We start from the raw sequence: 7,552 nt of genomic DNA on the forward strand, positions 1-7,552 counted from the left end.
AAATCTTTGCCTTAGACTTTAATTAGGAAGATATGAGGGAGATCCCAAATCCAGATTGTTCCAGGAAATGAGCAGGTTGGATATACAAGATCAAATTGTGGTCAATACTCAGGATGTTTTCACAAAATTGACAAAGTAAATGTAGATTAATCACCAGGACCAGATGGTATCTACCCGAGGGTTTTAAGAAACTCTAGGGTGAAAATTAGAAACAGTTGGCCATGTGCAACCAATCATTTCAAATAAATGCTGTGCCAGAAGCCTATTTGTTTATAAATTCAACTCCCTTAGAGGGAGTTTCAGGAACTTATTTGGTTAGTTTATTTTAGTAAGAGGTAAAAATAGTATATCTATAAAGAACAGTCATCATATATTTTTAAAATGTCTATTCTTTTAATTTAAAAAGAGGTTACACAGCCCACTCATCTTTAAAATTACTCTCCATAAATTTTATGTTCAATTCTGTAAAATTTACCTTTGTTGGAAAATTGAATTTTAATAATAAATATATGTATGCGTGCATGTGTGTACATGTGTATGTGTATTTACATTTCTCTCTCTCTCTCTCTCTCTCTCTCTCTATTATATATATATATATATATATATATATATATATATATATATATATATATATACACACATACACACACATATATAATATATATATGATGCCTGGAGACTCTATATAGTTCTCTTATTAGTGCACTTTCTAAATATCCATAACCTCTTACTTTGCCCAATCTCAGATGATGTAATTGCTTCTTATTTTATAGAACAAATAAAGGCAGTGAGATGTAAATTTATATATGTTCTCACTAAAAATCTGCCAATAGATCCCTAGTTGTACCTACATATGCTGCTTTCCCTGTTATAATAGATAACATTCCTATTTCTGCCTAAAGTTATCCTCTCTATTTTTATACTGTATTCTATCCCTTCTCTCCCATTACTAGACTTCACTCCCACAATTATATCTTCTTGCCCTTGCATCAGCAGTATTTTTCTCTCTATTGGATCAAATACCATCTGGATATAAATGTCTCACAATCTATCTAATGAAACAAAACAAAACAATCAAAATGAAACTTCTATGACCATAAGACTTCCAGTTACTGTGTCCCTTTCTAGCAAAACTCCTTGAAAGGATTGTTCTCTACATCAAGTCTCATTTTTCTTGAACTCACCTTAATTATAAATTATCTTCCTTAGCCCTACTCAGCCAAAAATTACTCTCAGCCAGGGATCCTGTGATTTTCATGCTTCTAAATCTACTAGTCATTCATAATTCTGTTCTAAAATTCAGTATCAATTAGAGTCCATTGGATCACTCTTGTTGTCATGGAAACCTCTCTTCACTGATCCTGAGAACTTTCTTCTTCTGTTTTTAGCACTGACCTCACTGGCTGTCTCTCACTCTCTTTTCTGAGGTCTGCTTTCTTCTCCATCATTATATTTTGGAGTCCCAAAGACCAGGACTCAGATTGACTTTATTTTCTATCTTTATCCATTTCCATCAGCACTCTTAGTTTCTATTCTGACAAATGATGATTATGCTGATGATTCCTAGATTTATTACTGCAGCCTGAGCCTCTCCTCTAAACCCATATTCATTTATCCAGTTGCCTACTTGACATCTCCACATGGAACTATAACATGTATCTTAAACTTAATACTTTGAATATAAAATTCTGGATTCACCTGCACAAATCCACACATCTCATAGTCTCTCTCATCTCTGTAAAGGTGATACCATTCACCCAAATGCTCAGGGTTAAAACTTTGGAGAAAACTTCGGAGTCACTTCAATTTTTCTTTTTATCTCATACCCTAATTCTAATCCATCAGCAAGAGCTGTCAGCCATATTTTCAAAATGCCACATTCTAAATTCTATAGCCCTCAACGTCTACATCACTGTCAGCATAGTTAAAGCTACCACATTGTTTTTCTTTCTGTCCTAACTTGGACTTCTTCATCTATCCTTCCCCCCAACCTATTCTCAGAGCATTCAGAGTGATTTTTTAAAAAATACATAAACCAAGTTGTGTCACTGCTCTGCTCAAAACTCTCAAATGGCTTACTACCACACTTAAAATGAAATCCAAAATATGGCCTAACTGCCCTTTATAACTGTCTTTTCAACCCATTTCTTATCCTTCTTGCCTTGCTCATTCTGCTCCATTTACACTGGATTTCTTCTTGATCTTTAACATACTTCAAGGATTTTTGCCTTTACTTTTCCATCTGTCAGAATGTTCCACTTCTAACTTGTTTCCATTAATTCTGGTATTTTTTAAGTTGTATAAGTGTCAAAATTGATAAGCAAAAAAATATCTTGTAGTCATTTTCATTTAATGATGAGGCGATTTTACTAAAAACATGTAAAAATCTTAATGTAAGCAAGAAATATATAATAAGTACATAAATATATACACAATAAATGTTAATAACAACACTATTTGCAATAGCCAATAGGTGAAAACAACCCAGTAACAGATGAATGGATAAGGAAAATGTACACACAATGCAATATTATTCAGCTTTAGAAAGAAAGGAAATTCTAACACATTGTACAACATGAATGAACGTTGAGGGCATTATGCTAAGTGAAATAAGCCAGTCACGGAAAGGCAAATACTATATGATTACATTTATATAAGAGGTACCTAGTATAGTCAAATTCATAAAGGCAGAAAGTAGACTAGTGGTTGCTAGAAAATGGAAGTTATTGTTTAAAATGTAGTTTTGTATTATGAAAAGATAAATGATAGTGATGGTATCAAAATCATGTAAATATATCTAATGTCACTGAATAGTATAGTTAAACATTGGGAGGATGGTAAATGTCATGTTATATGTATTTTATCACAATTAAAACTTTAAAAAAATTTATAATCAAATAATCAACAATAATTACATGTAAAAGAGAATTTATAAATAAACCGTGCAGCACATGTAAGAACAGAGGGGAAGTAGTTACCCTTTTGCTTTTGGACAAAGATATTCTCTTTCTACCACTCTCTCTCTCTTTTTTCAAACTCAGTAGAGACTGGAAGTAGTGCTATGGCATTTTTTAGCTATATACTATTAGAAACTAACATCACTCGATCTCCTGTGTGTCTCTTTCCAAAATCCCCACCAGAGCTGTATTGCTTTGTGACTTAAGGTGAGAAAGACTATTCCTTTAAGCAATTCATGTGGCTGTTTTAATTATTCAATAAGGTATGGGTTTAAGGCAAAATGGAATCAATACAGGATGGGAAAAACTGATTTTAGTTTACTATCTACCCAGGGCTATAATATTGGGTTTTACATGTATTATTTTAATGAATTGATGTTTGAAACTATAATTGCCTGATACTGATATCCATGAATCTGGAGGAAGATTCAGGTTCTGCTACTTACTGGGTCAGGGAACAAATTGTGGGGTTGCAACAGCTGTAAAGAGACAAATTAGAAGAGATAAGTGTGAGAATTAAGGTTTATTTCAAATGAAATAACCATTTACCAGAAAGAAGTCATTAGTCTATAAGCCAATTGTGAAAACAAACAGATGCTAAAGACACAAGGCAAAGAGTCGAGAACAAGAACCTGTTTTTAGAAAGGTACAGAAGTGAGTGAAGCTTACAATAAAAGAAAATTTGGAATCTATTTTCTGTTGCAAGTATTTTTTTTTATAACTCTTTACATTTACCAATTGTTGGCACCCCAGTGCTAAATGCACACTGGATTAGCTTCTGCTTTTGTGAATCAGATAGGCCATCAGAATGAGTTCTTTATTGGAGATTTTCTACTAAATCTCCTTATCTGATTAATCTCTTTTGTGCCAAGGGACCAGGGCATTAAAGGACAGAGTCTACTGGCCCTTTGCCAGGCATTCAGCTAGATGATTATAGTTCACTTGAAGCAATATTGACTATACAGTTACATGATTCCAGGCCTTGTGACAGGCACTAGAATACAAAGTTAAGATGTATTCTTCAGTAATATATGTGTCATACAGGTGAGAATTTTTAAGAAATACAGTCAAGACAATGTGTAAATTGCACAGAGCATTTCAAAGGCATGAATTATTATAAAAGCTAAAAGAACAGGACTAGATCATGGAAGTTCAGGGAAGGTCTTTCTAGAAGAGATGATACCTAAATTGAGTCTTAAAGAATGAATATTATGTAGCCTAGGGAACAATTAAGAGAAGTTAGTAGGCAGCTGGAAGAAAATCACAAAAGCATGAAGTACAAACTCTGTCATTTGGTAAAATATCATAAAGAATTCAGTATTGCTAGTGAAGAAAAATAAAGACTGGAAATTATGGCAGGTGAAGCTGAGAGGTGGGTAACAATCAAACCATGAAGGACCTTAAATGTCAAGTTACAGGCTTAGGGCTTTAACTTGAAGGTCATATTTACATTTAAACTTCAACAATTAGGAGGCAGGGGGAAAAATAACATGATGATAAAAGCAAAACAACTATGTAGTTGGAAGTTCATTGTCATAATCCAAACAAAATATAATAGAACTCAAACTAAGATAATGGCAAATTAATGAGATGAATATATTCACATAGCTTTCACTATTCTGGCTCACGTAGAAGTACCATGACCTGAGATAGGAATTACCAACAGACGAGTAGTTTAAGTGAGATTTTGCATTCATCTAAGGATATACTGACTTGGAGTTGCCTATAGAGCATTCGAAGGATATATTCATTAGGCAGTTAGATATCAGATTTAATGGTGACAAGATCAGGATCGGGTGGGCCAACTCACCAATATGTCATATCCATGAACTCAGAATAAATTAGGAAATTTGATCAAGAGCCAGGGTGTAGACAGAAACATACACTATTATGGGAGGGCATACATGAAACTAAGAAGATAGAAAGGAATAAAGTAAAAAAAAAAAAAAGTATAAACTTGGGACTATTTATTTTTATTTATTTATTTATTTTTTAGGTGAGACAACCCTTGATTGGCCTCACAGATCGCAGCAACGACTTTGTCAGTTTACAATCCCTTATTTTTTATTTTATTTATTTTTTACACCTACAGCACCTGGTATTCCTAGGTGGTCTCCCACCCAAGTACTAACGAGGCCTGACCCTACTTAGCTTCCAAGATTAGACAGGATCAGGTTTGTTCAGGGTGGCATGGCCATAGGAGACTGTTTAAAACACAGTGTTTTAATGAAAAATTTGTGGTATAGTAAGGCCAATAGATCAGATGATGATTGCTACTGAAAAGATATTTTCTTACAATTCCCACATAGAAGGGGATGCTCCTTGCATGAGAGTCAGATGGATCTATAACAAGATAGAGAGAAAAGGGGATATATTAGCAAGAGACTTTTTTTGTGGCTTCCATGAGAAGAAATAAGCAAGGCAGGATAAGCAGTTTCAAGATTGGCTAGTTTGAATAATTTCTGTGGGCTCTGGGCATAGCGGCTGTCCCTTGTTGTCTGGAACCTGGCCCTGAGGTGACTAAAGCAGGTTGACAGTGATCTAGAGTGTGAGAATCTGATAAGGGAGATGGTTGAGAGTGGTTTGTATGTGAAAAGCATGTTCCCAGAAGACTCCTCTCAAAGAGGTGGGGCAGTAAAGAAGGAGACAGGAAGAAAAGGCAAGGTAACTCAGGTATATTATCAGGTTTGTATGGAGCAAGGAGCATTTGGCATGTGACTATTTGGTAGATGTTAAAGTATGAAGTTTATGGAAGCTAAAAACATGGTTAAGACAAGACCCAAGACATGAAAGACATGCCTCTAATTTCTAGAGAGGACTTTAAATACTAAAAAAGATTGACAAATCAAAGAAACAGTCTGAAAAATGGTATTGTTGAAGGCCTGTTATATGCTAGGGATTGAGCTGGGTGCTAAACAGTAACTTCTGCAGATGATTGAGAATATAGTGCTGAACACAAGAAGCACATGTGACATTGTGGTTACTTCAGGCTTTTCTACCTGGCCTCAAGAAAAGGAAGAAAGTTACAGAAAAAAATCTCTATACTTCCTTCTCCATAAACAGAAATACTTAGCATGCTTATTAGCCTAGAGGGGGACAAAATTAATTAGAAACATGATGAAGTTGTTAACAAAGGGCGATACATTAAGAAATGTTTCAAGGAGCTTCAAAAGGAAAAATTGATAGCCCTCGGATAAGTTTGTTTATTCAGGTATTTAAATGATTCATCACTGCAGCATCTGGGTGTTTCACATCTCAGAAAAGCATCATTACTGAAAAAAAGAGGTAATTTCAACAGAAAGCAAAATAATTGAGCTGAATTGTTGCCTGCAGGACTGAATGACCCAAAACAACACAAACCTTGAATAATTATAGTGAAGAATAAAGAGGAAGGTAAAAATGTTAAGCAAAATAGGGGAAAACTGGATTTATTAATGACCTTAACTCATCACCAGTTTATGGTTCCAACAGATTATTTCTAAAAAAGTATTCTTGAATACTTGCAGGGGGATTGGGCTGCTCAACTAGATCGCATAAGAAATAAGATTTGCCTGAGTTTATTTGAACTTTGCTGCTGTCCTGTTATGTTTAAGAATGCCTCATATCTGGATTACAGCATTGCATGATTTTCATGAAATGAAGTTTCTTTCCTCTTGAATCTATCTTTTAGACACTGCCATATTAATCTGCCAAGGACTACATCCCCATAAATGAAATTAAATTTGTTCCACCTTCTTAAAGAACCTAGTTACATACAGGTTGTAACCATATGACCTCTGAAGCCTATATCTGTATTTTCATTGGTCCAGTCAATAATATATATTTTTTCTTAAATTTAAAGGCTTTAGCCCACCAGTGGTCAAAGATACCCTTCTTTTTACTGCCTTACAATAATACATTCCATATATTTAAATATTGCAGCCTCCACTTCTCTCCTTCCATCCTCCTATCACTCCTTCCTCTCTACACATAATCTAACTTAAACCATAGTAGCAAGCTTTTAGAATTCTTCTTAATTATCCTGCAAGACATACACACACACAAAAAACTTTCTTACGTGTTTAATTTAACCCTTTTTAACTTTTTTCATTTTTTTAGTTTTTGTTTAGTTTGATTTATTTATTTATTTTTGTTAATCTCTTTAACCTGTGTTTCAATTTTCCTAATACTATTCTAATTCAAGATTTATTTGGGAGGAGTGAATATTTTTCGAAAGCTTTTCCACATTTGGTCCTCTGAACACCTACTTTTGGCTAATCCCAAACTTAACCTTTACTATAAAGACAAGCTCAAGATGCAGTTCTCCGTAATTTTTCTCCAATAATTTTAACCCTCACTAAATTAATGTTGTATTTACTTACATTATACCACTTAATTTTTATTTTTAAATTATATTTAATTTCTTCTCATTGTCACTGTAGAGGAAAACATTTTTTCCCAAAAGTTATTTAGTCCTCGAAGCCAGAAATTACATCTTTTATTAATATGGCAAAATATTTGTGAAATGATGAATTTGTGAAATTCTCAAATATTTGTGAAATGATGAATTCTTATTGTCTCTGCATATAAGATTATTTTGTATTTTTTATAAAAAA

The 7,552-nt window shown here is 33.8% G+C and overlaps 1 pseudogene; it reads right to left on the minus strand.

The window, feature by feature from the left end:
- Positions 1 to 5,040: 5,040 nt before the first annotated feature.
- Positions 5,041 to 5,159, minus strand: LOC120591050 (uncharacterized; annotated as a pseudogene).
- Positions 5,160 to 7,552: the final 2,393 nt, after the last annotated feature.

This window comes from Pteropus medius, unplaced genomic scaffold (genome assembly GCF_902729225.1).
Source record: "Pteropus medius unplaced genomic scaffold, Ma_sr-lr_union100, whole genome shotgun sequence".
Classification (NCBI taxonomy): domain Eukaryota; kingdom Metazoa; phylum Chordata; class Mammalia; order Chiroptera; family Pteropodidae; genus Pteropus; species Pteropus medius.